Source organism: Aegilops tauschii, chromosome 4, assembly GCF_002575655.3.
Source record: "Aegilops tauschii subsp. strangulata cultivar AL8/78 chromosome 4, Aet v6.0, whole genome shotgun sequence".
NCBI classification, from domain to species: Eukaryota; Viridiplantae; Streptophyta; class Magnoliopsida; order Poales; family Poaceae; genus Aegilops; species Aegilops tauschii.
Window position 1 is genome coordinate 23,083,806 of NC_053038.3, and position 13,486 is coordinate 23,097,291.

Consider the following 13,486-nt stretch of genomic DNA (forward strand, 5'->3'; position numbering starts at 1 on the left):
TGCGCGGTAAAGGGGGATCCTGAGCATCGTGTATCAGGAGCTCTTACTGAGTCTCCAGCCCTCACCCCCTGGCCTTGACCACGGCATCGCGACCTGGCATACAAGCGGCGGCTGAGTCCTGCTCGAGGGTCGGGACCCGAGGACGCAGAGCACCCTGAAGAGCATGAAGGGAGGAGGGAGCTAGCGCGAGCCTAACCTAGTAGTACCACTGCCACAGACGCGCGGACCAGACGCGGCACAAGGAATCGACCCAAGATCACTAAGATAAGTCATGCATTCGAATCAGCCCAGCGCCATTACACAGGATATTTAACCTTCAGCAATGTTGTCCTCCTTTTTGGACTTGGGGTAGCTGCTTGAACGCCAAGGGGGGCCTCTTGAGCACCGCGCTTCAGGGGCTCTCACCGGACCTCGGGCCGCTCACCTCCTAGCCTTGACCACGGCATCGCGACCTGGCATACCAGCGACGGCTGAAGCCTGCCTGGGGACTGGGACCCGCTGGCGTAGAGCGCTAAGCTACCGCGAGAATGAAAAGGTGGGGGAACAAGGCTGAAGCGAGACGCACAACTGCCAACCTCGCCACCTTCACTAACGCGCTTCTGCTTGGGTAGCCTCGCTCCCCTTTCGGCCCTTGGGTAGTTGCTTGCACGCTAAAGGGGACCCCCGAGCATCGCGCCTCGGGCGCTGTCACCGGACCTCAGGCCGCTCACCTCCTGGCCTTGACCACGGCATCGCGACCTGGCAGACCAGCGAGGGCTGCAGCATGCTTGGGGACTGGGACCTGTCAGCATAGAGCACCAGGCTACCGCAAGGGACGCAAAGGGGCGACTAGCTGAAGCGGAACACGCGGCCTCAGCGTTGGATAGAGGACCATACTGCATTGAGCCAAAAGCACTACAAGTTCTTTACACACCCCCACGGGGTTCATCTCAATTCCTCGCAGGGAACAAAAGAAGGAGGAAGCCCTAACTAGGGCCGTCGATGCCATCATCAACAGTGGGCCCCAGGGGTGGACGCCAACCCCATCCAGATCATTGACGACATCGAGCAGAAGTCGCCACCACGCTCCGGGCATGGCGAGAGCTCGGGGGCACGTAGCTGTCGTCGCTCGTCTCCGGAGTCTCGTCAAGCTCGGGAGGGTCACTGGACTCCCAGGAACCATCATTGCTACTAGGGGAGTTGACGGCAGGACCGAGGGCGGCCTCAGCACCTGCCGCTCCGCCGTCTTGGCGGCCCCCTCCAGGGCAGCACTCCAGGCGGCGGCCTTCCTCGTCGAAGACCTTGAAGAATAGCGTGGAGGCGCCGTCGTACTCAAAATGGATGGCGAGGGCACCCTCCGTGCGGCAGACGCGGGCGACCTCGCCCCAACCACGGGTCATGAAGATCTTGCCCGGGGCGACGACCTCGACCTCTGCTCCTGTTGCCGGGGTTCGGCACTCGGCGTGCTGCAACCATAGCTCGAGCGGCCCCCTCGGCGGCATCTCTTCGGCGAAGAACTATGGGAACCTTATCCACGAGCACGGTGGCATCGCTGCCCAGACCACGAGTTCGCGCGAGGAGCCCTCGGCGTGAATTCGTGCGCCGGAGGCGCCTGCCATCACAGACGGACCATCCCGCCTTGGCGCGAGCGGCGCGACCCGCTGCCTCTCCCTCCGGAGCCTTGCCCCTGGGCGTACAAGGGCAGCGGGTACCTAGGAGGAGGCCGCTCGTGCCAGGGCCTCATCACCTCCGGCCTCGCGACGAGGTCGCGGGGGCGGGCCAACCTCTTCTTTGGTGGAAGCGGCCCTTGCTCTTCGCGGGGGGTCTTTTCCTTTTCGGCGGCGGAGAACCTCCTTATCGGGGCCATGGGTGTCGCGGCGAGATGGCGAAGTGAAGAAGGAGAAGAAGACGGGGTGGAGAAGGGGATGGGCGATGGGGGCTCCGTCCCCCTCCTCATTTCTAGCCAAAAGGAGGCCAACCGCCGGCCTCCACGATCACAGGTAATGATGGTTTTCTTCTGCATGCAACAGGGTCTAGTCAAGTCGAACGGTTGCCGAGGCAGCGTGGGGAAGCGGAGACGCCCACGTCCAATCAGTCGCCATGCATCAACCAAGGCCGCAGGCGGTTGGGGCCCGCGGCGCTCCGCACTTGCCCTTTGGCTTCGCCCCGGAGCCAAGTCCGAGCGCGCCTTGGGCCCGGGGGCTACTGTCGGCGTCCTGGGAATGGGGGTGCTACCTCTTGAGCACTGCGTTGGTTTTCCCTTGAAGAGGAAAGGGTGATGCAGCAAAGTAGCCTAAGTATTTCCCTCATTTTTTGAGAACCAAGGTATCAATCCAGTAGGAGGCTACGCGCGAGTCCCTCGCACCTACACAAAACAAATAAATCCTCGCAACCAACGCGATAAGGGGTTGTCAATCCCTACACGGTCACTTACGAGAGTGAGATCTGATAGATATGATAGGATAATATTTTTCGTATTTTTATGATAGAGATGCAAAGTAAAATAAAAGCAAAGTAAAAGGCAACGGAAATAGCTTGTTGTCGGGAGATTAATATGATGGAAGATAGACCCGGGGGCCATAGGTTTCACTAGTGGCTTCTCTCAAGAGCATAAGTATTTTACGGTGGGTGAACAAATTACTGTTGAGCAATTGACAGAATTGAGCATAGTTATGAGAATATCTAGGTATGATCATGTATATAGGCATCACGTCCGAGACAAGTAGACCGACTCCTGCCTGCATCTACTACTATTACTCCACACATCGACCGCTATCCAGCATGCATCTAGAGTATTAAGTTCATAAGAACAGAGTAACGCCTTAAGCAAGATGACATGATGTAGAGGGATAAATTCATGCAATATGATAAAAAAACCATCTTGTTATCCTCGATGGCAACAATACTATACGTGCCTTGCTGCCCCTACTGTCACTGGGAAAGGACACCGCAAGATTGAACCCAAAGCTAAGCACTTCTCCCATTGCAAGAAAGATCAATCTAGTAGGCCAAACCAAACTGATAATTCGAAGAGACTTGCAAAGATAACCAATCATACATAAAATAATTCAGAGAAGATTCAAATATTGTTCATAGAAAAACTTGATCATAAACCCACAATTCATCGGTCTCAACAAACACACCGTAAAAAGAAGATTACATCGAATAGATCTCCACGAGAGAGGGGGAGAACATTGTATTGAGATCCAAAAAGAGAGAAGAAGCCATCTAGCTAATAACTATGGACTCGAAGGTCTGGGGTAAACTACTCACACTTCATCGGAGGGGCTATGGTGTTGATGTAGAAGCCCTCCGTGATCGATGCCCCTTCCGGTGGAGCTCCGGAACAGGCGCCAAGATGGGATCTCGTGGGTACAGAAGGTTGCGGCGGTGGAATTAGGTTTTTGGCTCCGTATCTGATCGTTTGGGGGTACGTAGGTATATATAGGAGGAAGGAGTACGTCGGTGGAGCAACGTGGGGCCCACGAGGGTGGAGGGCGCGCCCAGGGGGGGTAGGCGCGCCCCCTACCTCGTGGCTTCCTGGAAGCTTCTCTTACGTAGGGTCCAAGTCTCCTGGATCATGTTCGTTCCGGAAATCACGTTCCCGAAGGTTTCATTCCGTTTGATATTCTTTTTCTGCGAAACTCTGAAATAGGCAAAAAACAGCAATTCTGGGCTGGGCCTCCGGTTAATAGGTTAGTCCCGAAAATAATATAAAAGTGAATAATAAAGCCCAATAATGTCCAAAACAGAAGATAATATAGCATGGAGCAATCAAAAATTATAGATACGTTGGAGACGTATCAAGCATCCCCAAGCTTAATTCTTGCTCGTCCTCGAGTAGGTAAATGATAAAAACAGAATTTTTGATGCGGAGTGCTACTTGGCATTATTTCATTGTAATTATTCTTAATTGTGGTATGAATATCCAGATCCGAAAGATTCAATATAAAAGTTCATATTAACATAAAAATAATAATACTTCAAGCATACTAACTAAGCAATTATGTCCTCTCAAAGTAACATGGCCAAAGAAAGTTCATCCCTACAAAATCATATAGTTTAGTCATGCTCCATTTTCGTCACACAAGAATGCTCTCATCATGCACAACCCCGATGACAAGCCAAGCAATTGTTTCATACTTTAGTAATCTCAAACTTATAGACCTTCACGCAATACATGAGCGCGAGCCATGGACATAGCACTTTGGGTGGAATAGAATATAATGATGGGGGTTATGTGGAGAAGACAAAAAAGGAGAAAGTCTCACATCAACGAGGCTAATCAATGAGCTATGGAGATGCCCATCGATTGATGTTAATGCAAGGAGTAGGGATTGCCATGCAACGGATGCACTAGAGCTATAAATGTATGAAAGCTCAACAAAAGAAACTGAGTGGGTGTGCATCCAACTTGCTTGCTCACGATGACCTAGGGCACTTGAGGAGGCCCATTGTTGGAATATACAAGCCAAGTTCTATAATGAAAAATTCCCACTAGTATATGAAAGTGACAAAACAAGAGACTCTCTATCATGAGGATCATGGTGCTACTTTGAAGCACAAGTGTGGTAAAAAGGATAGTAACATTGTCCCTTCTCTCTTTTTCTCTCATTTTTTTGGGCCTTCTCTTTTTTTATGGCCTTTCACTTTTTTTTATTCCTCACTTGGGACAATGCTCTAGAAAATTATGATCATCACACTTCTATTTATTTACAACTCAATGATTACAACTCGATACTAGAACAAAGTATGACTCTATATGAATGCCTCCGGCGGTGTACTGGGATATGCAATGAACCAAGAGTGACATGTATGAAAGAATTATGAATGGTGGCTTTGCCACAAATACTATGTCAACTACATGATCATGCTAAGCAATATGACAATGATGAACGTGTCATGATAAATGGAATGGTGGAAAGTTGCATGGCAATATATCTCGGAATGGCTATGGAAATGCCATAATAGGTAGGTATGGTGGCTGTTTTGAGGAAGATATAAGGAGGTTTATGTGTGAAAGAGCGTACCATATCACGGGGTTTGGACGCACCGGCGAAGTTTGCACCAACTCTCAATGTGAGAAAGGGCAATGCACGGTATCGAAGAGGCTAGCAATGATGGAAAGGTGAGGGTGCGTATAATCCATGGACTCAACGTTAGTCAGAAAGAACTCACATACTTATTGCAAAAATCTACAAGTCGTCAAAAACCAAGCACTACGCGCATGCTCCTAGGGGGATAGATTGGTAGGAAAAGACCATCGCTCGTCCCCGACCGCCACTCATAAGGAGCACAATCAAAGAACACCTCATGTTTCAAATTTGTTACATAACGTTTACCATACGTGCATGCTACGGGACTTGCAAACTTCAACACAAGTATTTCTCAAATTCACAACTACTCAACTAGCACGACTTTAATATCACTACCTCCATGTCTCAAAACAATCATCAAGCATCAAACTTCTCTTAGTATTCAACGCACTCATAAGAAAGTTTTTACTAATCTTGAATACCTAGCATATTAGGATTTTAAGCAAATTACCATGCTATTTAGACTCTCAAAATAATCTAAGTGAAGCATGAGAGATCAATAGTTTCTATAAAACAAATCCACCACCGTGCTCTAAAAGATATAAGTGAAGTACTAGAGCAAAACTATATAACTCAAAAGATATAAGTGAAGCACATAGAGTATTCTAATAATTTCCAAATCATGTATGTCTCTCTCAAAAGGTGTGTAAAGCAAGGATGATTGTGGCAAACTAACAAATAAAGACTCAAATCATACAAGACGCTCCAAGCAAAACACATATCATGTGGTGAATAAAAATATAGCTCCAAGTAAAGTTACCGATGGAAGTAGACGAAAGAGGGGATGCCTTCCGGGGCATCCCCAAGCTTTGGCTTTTTGGTATCCTTAGATTATCTTGGGGGTGCCATGGGCATCCCCAAGATTAGGCTCTTGCCACTCCTTATTCCATAATCCATCAAATCTTTTACCCAAAACTTGAAAACTTCACAACATAAAACTCAACAGAAAATCTCGTGAGCTCCGTTAGCGAAAGAAAACATAAGACCACTTCAAGGTACTGTAATGAACTCATTATTTATTTATATTGGTGTTAAACCTACTGTATTCCAACTTCTCTATGGTTTATAAACTATTTTACTAGCCATAGATTCATCAAAATAAGCAAACAACACACGAAAAACAGAATCTGTCAAAAACAGAACAGTCTGTAGTAATATGTAACTAACGCAAACTTCTGGAACTCCAAACAATCAGCCAAAATAGGAAGACCTAGACAATCTTTTTATTGATCCGCTGCAATTAGAATCAATATTTTATCACGTTCTGGTGATTTTTAACAATTACTTTCGTGAACAGAAAGTTTCTGGAAATTTCTGCAAGATCAAATAACTATCATCCAAGAAGATCCTATAGGTTTACCTTGGCACAAACACTAATTAAAACATAAAAACACATCTAACCAGAGGCTAGATCAAATATTTATTCCTAAACAGAAGCAAAAAAGCAAAAAACTAAAAATAAAATTGGGTTGCCTCCCAACAAGCGCTATCGTTTAACGCCGCTAGCTAGGCAATGAGATTTCAATGATACTCACAAGAAAGACAAGAATTGAAGTGCAAAGAGAGCATCATAAAACACGTGACAAACACATCTAAGTCTAACATACTTCCTATGCATAGGCATATTATAAGTAAACAAATTTGCAAGGCAAGCAAAAACTAGCATATGCAAGGAAGAAGAAAGTGACGATAGCAATCTCAACATGACGAGAGGTAATTTAGTAAGATAAAAGTTTCTACAACCATATTTTCCTCTCTCATAATAATTACATGTGGGATCATAAGCAAATTCAACAAAATATCTATCACATAAAATATTTTCAACACGATCCACATGCATGCAAAGTTGACACTCTTCCAAAATAGTGGGATTAACATTAGCTAAAGTCATGACCTCTCCAAACCCACTTCTATCAAAAATTTCATAAGATTGAACATTCTCCAAATATGTGGGATCTAAAGTTGACACTCTCCCAAACCCACTTTCAATGCTATTGCAAATACTAATATCAATCTCATATTCATCATGGGGCTTAAATTAATTTTCAAGATCATAAAAAGAATCACCCCAATCATGATCATTGCAACAAATAGTAGACATAGAAAAACTAGCATCCCCAAGCTTAGGGTTTTGCATATTATTAGCACAATTGATATTAATAGATTTTATAATAACATCATTGCAATCATGCTTTTCATCGAAGGAACTACCAAGTATGGGTGTAATAGCAACGATCTCATGTTTAACATAAGGAACTATAGCAAATTCATCTTCATAAATATTGGCATCATGGCCACAAGAATAGCAAGCATCATGTTCATCAAGGGATATTTCAATCAAATCATCGGAATCATCATTATCCATAGATTCATGCGTATCATTATTTTCTTCCAAAGCAACGGTCATTCTCTCAATAAATTCTTTGACATAGACATTATGAGCATAGTTTTCATAGCAATATTTAAGTATGTCAAAATTTTCAGATTCGTAGAGAGTAATATCATAGTTTTCAATCAATGAAGCAGCTTCATAAGCACCCTTAAAAGCAACAAATTCTTCAATTTGTTCGATATCATAGTAACTATAAACACCCTTTGCGTAAGAAGATAAGATTTCATTTTCATTAAGCTCACAAAGGTAGGGAAGGTGTTTTTTAGGGTTCTTAGAGCAACAAGTAAAATCACAAATTTCACAAAGATTCCAAGCATAACACAGCAATTTGTTTATTTGATTCCATAAGAGTCTCCCTTTTTCAGACAAATGGTGACGCACAAAATGAGCATGCTCATCTAAAGATTTCCCATCAACTAGGTTAGTTGGGGTTTCAGCATGAGCGCATAAGGATCGATGATGATCCAAGTAGAACACTTTAAGTGGATCCATAACATTAGATTTTTAGCAAGCAAAGATGCAAGCAAATAGAAGGCACAAGGTAACACAAGCAAACAAGAAGCAAGCAAAAAAGAGGCGAACGGAAAAGAGAGGGCGAATAAAACGGCAAGGGTGAAGTGGGGGAGAGGAAAACGAGAGGCAAATGGCAAATAATGTAATGCGGGAGATAAGAGTTTGTGATGGGTACTTGGTATGTTGAGTTTTGCGTAGACCTCCCCAGCAACGGCGCCAGAAATCCTTCTTGCTACCTCTTGAGCACTGCGTTGGTTTTCCCTTGAAGAGGAAAGGGTGATGCAGCAAAGTAGCGTAAGTATTTCCCTCAGTTTTTTAGAACCAAGGTATCAATCTAGTAGGAGGCTACGCGCGAGTCCCTCGCACCTACACAAAACAAATAAATCCTCGCAACCAACGCGATAAGGGTTTGTCAATCCCTACACGGTCACTTATGAGAGTGAGATCTGATAGATATGATAGGATAATATTTTTGGTATTTTTATGATAGAGATGCAAAGTAAAATAAAAGCAAAGTAAAAGGCAACAGAAATAACTAAGTGTTGGAAGATTAATATGATGGAAGATAGACCCGGGGGCCATAGGTTTCACTAGTGGCTTCTCTCAAGAGCATAACTATTTTACGGAGGGTGAACAAATTACTGTTGAGCAATTGACAGAATTGAGCATAGTTATGAGAATATCTAGGTATGATCATGTATATAGGCATCACGTTCGATACAAGTAGACCGACTCCTGCCTGCATCTACTACTATTACTCCACACATCGACCGCTATCCAGCATGCATCTATAGTATTAAGTTCATAAGAACAGAGTAACGCCTTAAGCAAGATGACATGATGTAGAGGGATAAATTCATGCAATATGATAAAAACCCCATATTGTTATCCTCGATGGCAACAATACTATACATGCTTTGCTGCCCCTACTGTCACTGGGAAAGGACACCGCAAGATTGAACCCAAAGCTAAGCACTTCTCCCATTGCAAGAAAGATCAATCTAGTAGGCCAAACCAAACTGATAATTCGAAGAGACTTGCAAAGATAACCAATCATACATAAAATAATTCAGAGAAGATTCAAATATTGTTCATAGATAAACTTGATCATAAACCCACAATTCATCGGTCTCAACAAACACACCGCAAAAAGAAGATTAGATCGAATAGATCTCCACGAGAGAGGGGGAGAACATTGTATTGAGATCCAAAAAGAGAGAAGAAGCCATCTAGCTAATAACTATGGACCCGAAGGTCTGAGGTAAACTACTCACACTTCATCGGAGGGGCTTTGGTGTTGATGTAGAAGCCCTCCGTGATCGATGCCCCTTCCGGCGGAGCTCCGGAACAGGCCCCAAGATGGGATCTCGTGGGTACAGAAGGTTGCGGCGGTGGAATTAGGTTTTTGGCTCCGTATCTGATCGTTTGGGGGTACTGTAGCGACCCGACCCGAATGGATCAAGTCTCTGTGCTTAAGTGTCATCCCTGGATCGGCATGCTGACACACACAGTACTCGAGGATTTATAACAGAGGTAAATCACATGTATAAAGTAACGTAAATACTATTACCTCAATCCAAAATAGCGGAAGTAACAAGGTTGTGGATTCCCATCAACACCAATGGCAAAGTTGAGTGTAGAAATCGTAACCCTAACGTATCACTTACTCGTCGTAAGATATCCTGCAACATGAAACGTTGCAGCCCGAAAACGGGTCAGCACGTGGAATATGCTGGCAAATTCACACCATAGAGAAATAATGAACAAAGGCTATCACTACATGCTTATATGGCTGGTGGAAAAGCTCTATGGTTATAATGTTTTTGCGAAAAGCCAATTTTTCCCTACTTTAAAGGAATAAATTTTATTTAACTATCATGGTGGTTGTGAAACATTGAGATGGTTGACAGCATCTCAATCCCAATTAAGTATCATCATTAACCCAACAATATTAATTAAAAGTAACATGATGAGATCAACGGGATAATCCAAGAACTAGATACTCAAGATGTCCATAACCGGGGACATGGCTAACCATGATTAGTTTGTACACTCTGCAGAGGTTTGCGCACTTTTCCCCACAAGACTCGATCGCCTCCGCTTGATTCTCGCACTGCATGATGTTTGAGAAACGGATGACCGAGACACAGTCTTTCAGGAACAATCACTCTTTACTCTGGGTGGACCGGTACACCTACATTCCCCTACATCTGCTAGCCCACCTCTTCAAGAGATCATGTAACCTACTCAACTATGCTAGAGCCCATAATAGCTTGTGGCTGCACACGGAAGTTTCCAGCATGAATAATCTTATGATCCCTTTGAGCCTGGGTGGCGGTCCTTATACATACAGACAACACTGGATTCTCCAGGTGCCTCAGTCCACCCAGATGTGAGTTTTAGTTGCCACCTTACGTAAACCATTATTAACAATCTCACATCTGTCATGAATTTCACTCAAACCCAATCCACGTCTACGAGCATAGCATGGCAATAAAATAGCAACGTAGAAGTAACTCCCAAGGGTTTGATAGATAAAACAGGTAATAGGTACTACCTCAACTACTTCCCAATACCCACAGTTTAATTAGATCCTAACCATGCAATGTTTGAGGATTGAAACTAATGCATAAAAACTGGGTATGAAAGGGATATGATCAAAGTGTGAACTTGCCTGCAATGTTGATGAAGGTGATTCGCACTCAAAACTCTTGATAGATCTACTCGTCACACTCCGGTCAATCTATCGCAAGCAAGCAATGGCAACCACACATAAGCAATCACTCAAAAGATCAGAAAGAACGAAGAAACCAATTCAGAAAACTTCAAAACCAAGCAAATAACTCTTGCGACATAAAACAATTTCTAACAGTACCAAAATTATGTGAATTTGGCCTTATCAGAAAGTTTAGGTCAAGAGCTTCGCTTTGCAAAAAGAATCAACTCAAACGGAGTTACGGAACTAAGTTATGAACAAAAGAAGTTCAAATACAAATCTGTTTGAAATCAAATTTTAAAACTTTCAAAAACATGTTTAAGTTGTTTAACCGGATAGAGGGGATCGTAACGAAAAAGTGGGCGTTGGTTTCATCGAAAACGGAGGTACGGATAAAAAGATATTATCAAAAGAAATTTGACTATGTGTGACAGGTTCACTGGATAGGTGAAAACAAGACGAAACTATAGACGCTGGTTTCATCTAATTTGGATGAACGAGTAAAAAGTTATGGCTATTTGGAAAATCAGGGCCAAGCTGTTTTACAGAATAAAAAAAAAACTACGGATAAAAGAATTCTAGATCTAACGTATAAATACAGAGAACGAAAAAATATACCTTTATAAGGTATAGAAAAGACGACTTCGGAGTGTGGAGACAACTTCCAAAAGTCCCACCGGAGATGAGAAATATATTTTTAGCTAGTCAAACCAAAATATTGATTTAACCCGCAATGGATAATTTTTAGAGGCTCTATGGGTCTATATTTATAGGTGGAAAAGAGGTTTAAGGGTTAAAGGCTAGGCAATGTGGGACTAAACGTAGACGAACAAATAAAATAAACGGGGAACGCATGGGCTAAAAGCACCACGGGCCGGCTGCGCGCGCACGCGTACACTGCAGTTTTTTTTTAACAAAAATCGGCCTAAGTAAAAAAATAAAAAAGGATGGCTGGGCCTGGCCCATTTAGGAGAGGGAAAAACAAATGAGGCGCCCGCTGCCACTATGCTACGTGTGTGGGCGGTAAATAACTATGGGCCCCATGTACAGTTTTTTAAAAATTGAAACAGAAGGAAAACCGGATAAAGAAAATAAATTAAAATTTTATATAGGCATATTATATATCAAAAAATTTAGAAAAAGATTTTCTACAACATGAACATTTTTGTAAAGTCAAATAAAGACCACAAAAATTCAAATAAATCAAACAGTGCTACTGCCTTAACAAAATCCAATAAAAATCATTTTAAAAATACCAAAATGATTTCAAATTTATTTCTCTCCAATTTTCTGTTGTAGGGAATCATGTTACCCTAATTTCTTTATATTTTATTTTTGGAGAAAAATAATTTGAATAAAACCCAAATAACTCCAAATTAAAATAATTTCCAAAAGGACTTGAATTTGATCCTTTGAAACTCCCAACTCATATTTCATATGTTTTGAAGAAGTCATTTTATCTTCGCTCGTGAAAATCATTGAGTTGCATAAAGTTTCAGGATTGGAAATATTCTCAGATGAAATTCAATTATTTTCAACACCCCTTGTCATTTAAATAAATGGAAGAAGTCATGTCATCTTCTCTCCAGGGTTTTGTGGTGAAAAGAATTTGAATTCATGGAGATCATAACAGCAAAAATGAAAGTTTGGGAAAGTCCTTTTATTCCCTCTCATTTAACTTTCAAAAAGTTTCGAATTCCACTCAATTTCACTCAATCAATCAAACAATCAATCCAATCTATCTGTTTATTATAACATTCCAAAATCTAGAATTTTGGGATGTTACAGGTACGTAGGTATATATAGGAGGAAGGAGTACGTCGGTGGAGCAACGTGGGGCCCACGAGGGTGGAGGGCACGCCCAGGGGGGTAGGCGCGCCCCCCTACCTCGTGGCTTCCTGGAAGCTTCTCTTACGTAGGGTACAAGTCTCCTGGATCATGTTCGTTCCGAAAATCACGTTCCCGAAGGTTTCATTCCGTTTGGACTCTGTTTGATATTCTTTTTCTGCGAAACTCTGAAATAGGCAAAAAACAACAATTCTGGACTGGGCCTCCGGTTAATAGGCTAGTCCCAAAAATAATATAAAGTGAATAATAAAGCCCAATAATGTCCAAAACAGAAGATAATATAGCATGGAGCAATAAAAAATTATAGATACGTTGGAGACGTATCAGGGGGTCACCAGACTTGCCTGCCTGCGGCCCACTGCGTGGCTCCACCAATGGCCTGGTACGGCCCAACATCAACAGCGGCAGCTCAAGACCCTCACGAGGGGCCAAGCCTCGCGAGGCAGACGACACCAAGACCTCCCTAGGGGCAGCCTCACTAGGCTGGCTCCTGAGGAGCAGAGATATCTATGCAAGGGGCACCTCGCGAGGTTCACATGACGTGAGCCATGATGACCAAGGCCAGGCGGGCGCCAGCAGGCGCAGTGTACCAGTTTCCCCTTTGGTGCCAAGGGAGCAAGTGCAGGCGCGGAGTCCCGAGGCATCAGGCAAAGGTTTCCATATCGGTGCAACAAGACCAAGACCAGTAGGACGGCAGGACGGAGGTCATCATGGAGCCCAGGACGGCATCACCACCAGAGCCTTTGGCAGGGAATACTACTTTTGTCAGGATAGCTTGTACTAGCTGTCCCCCTTCGAATTGGCCGTTGTGGGATCCCTTGCCGCCTAACATTTGGGAAGAGGACCAGGGCCTCTATAAATAGGACTAGCCACCACCATAGAAGGGGAGACTCATCTTGGATTGGATCCGCTCCATCCTAACCCTCACCAGCTCTCTCAGCC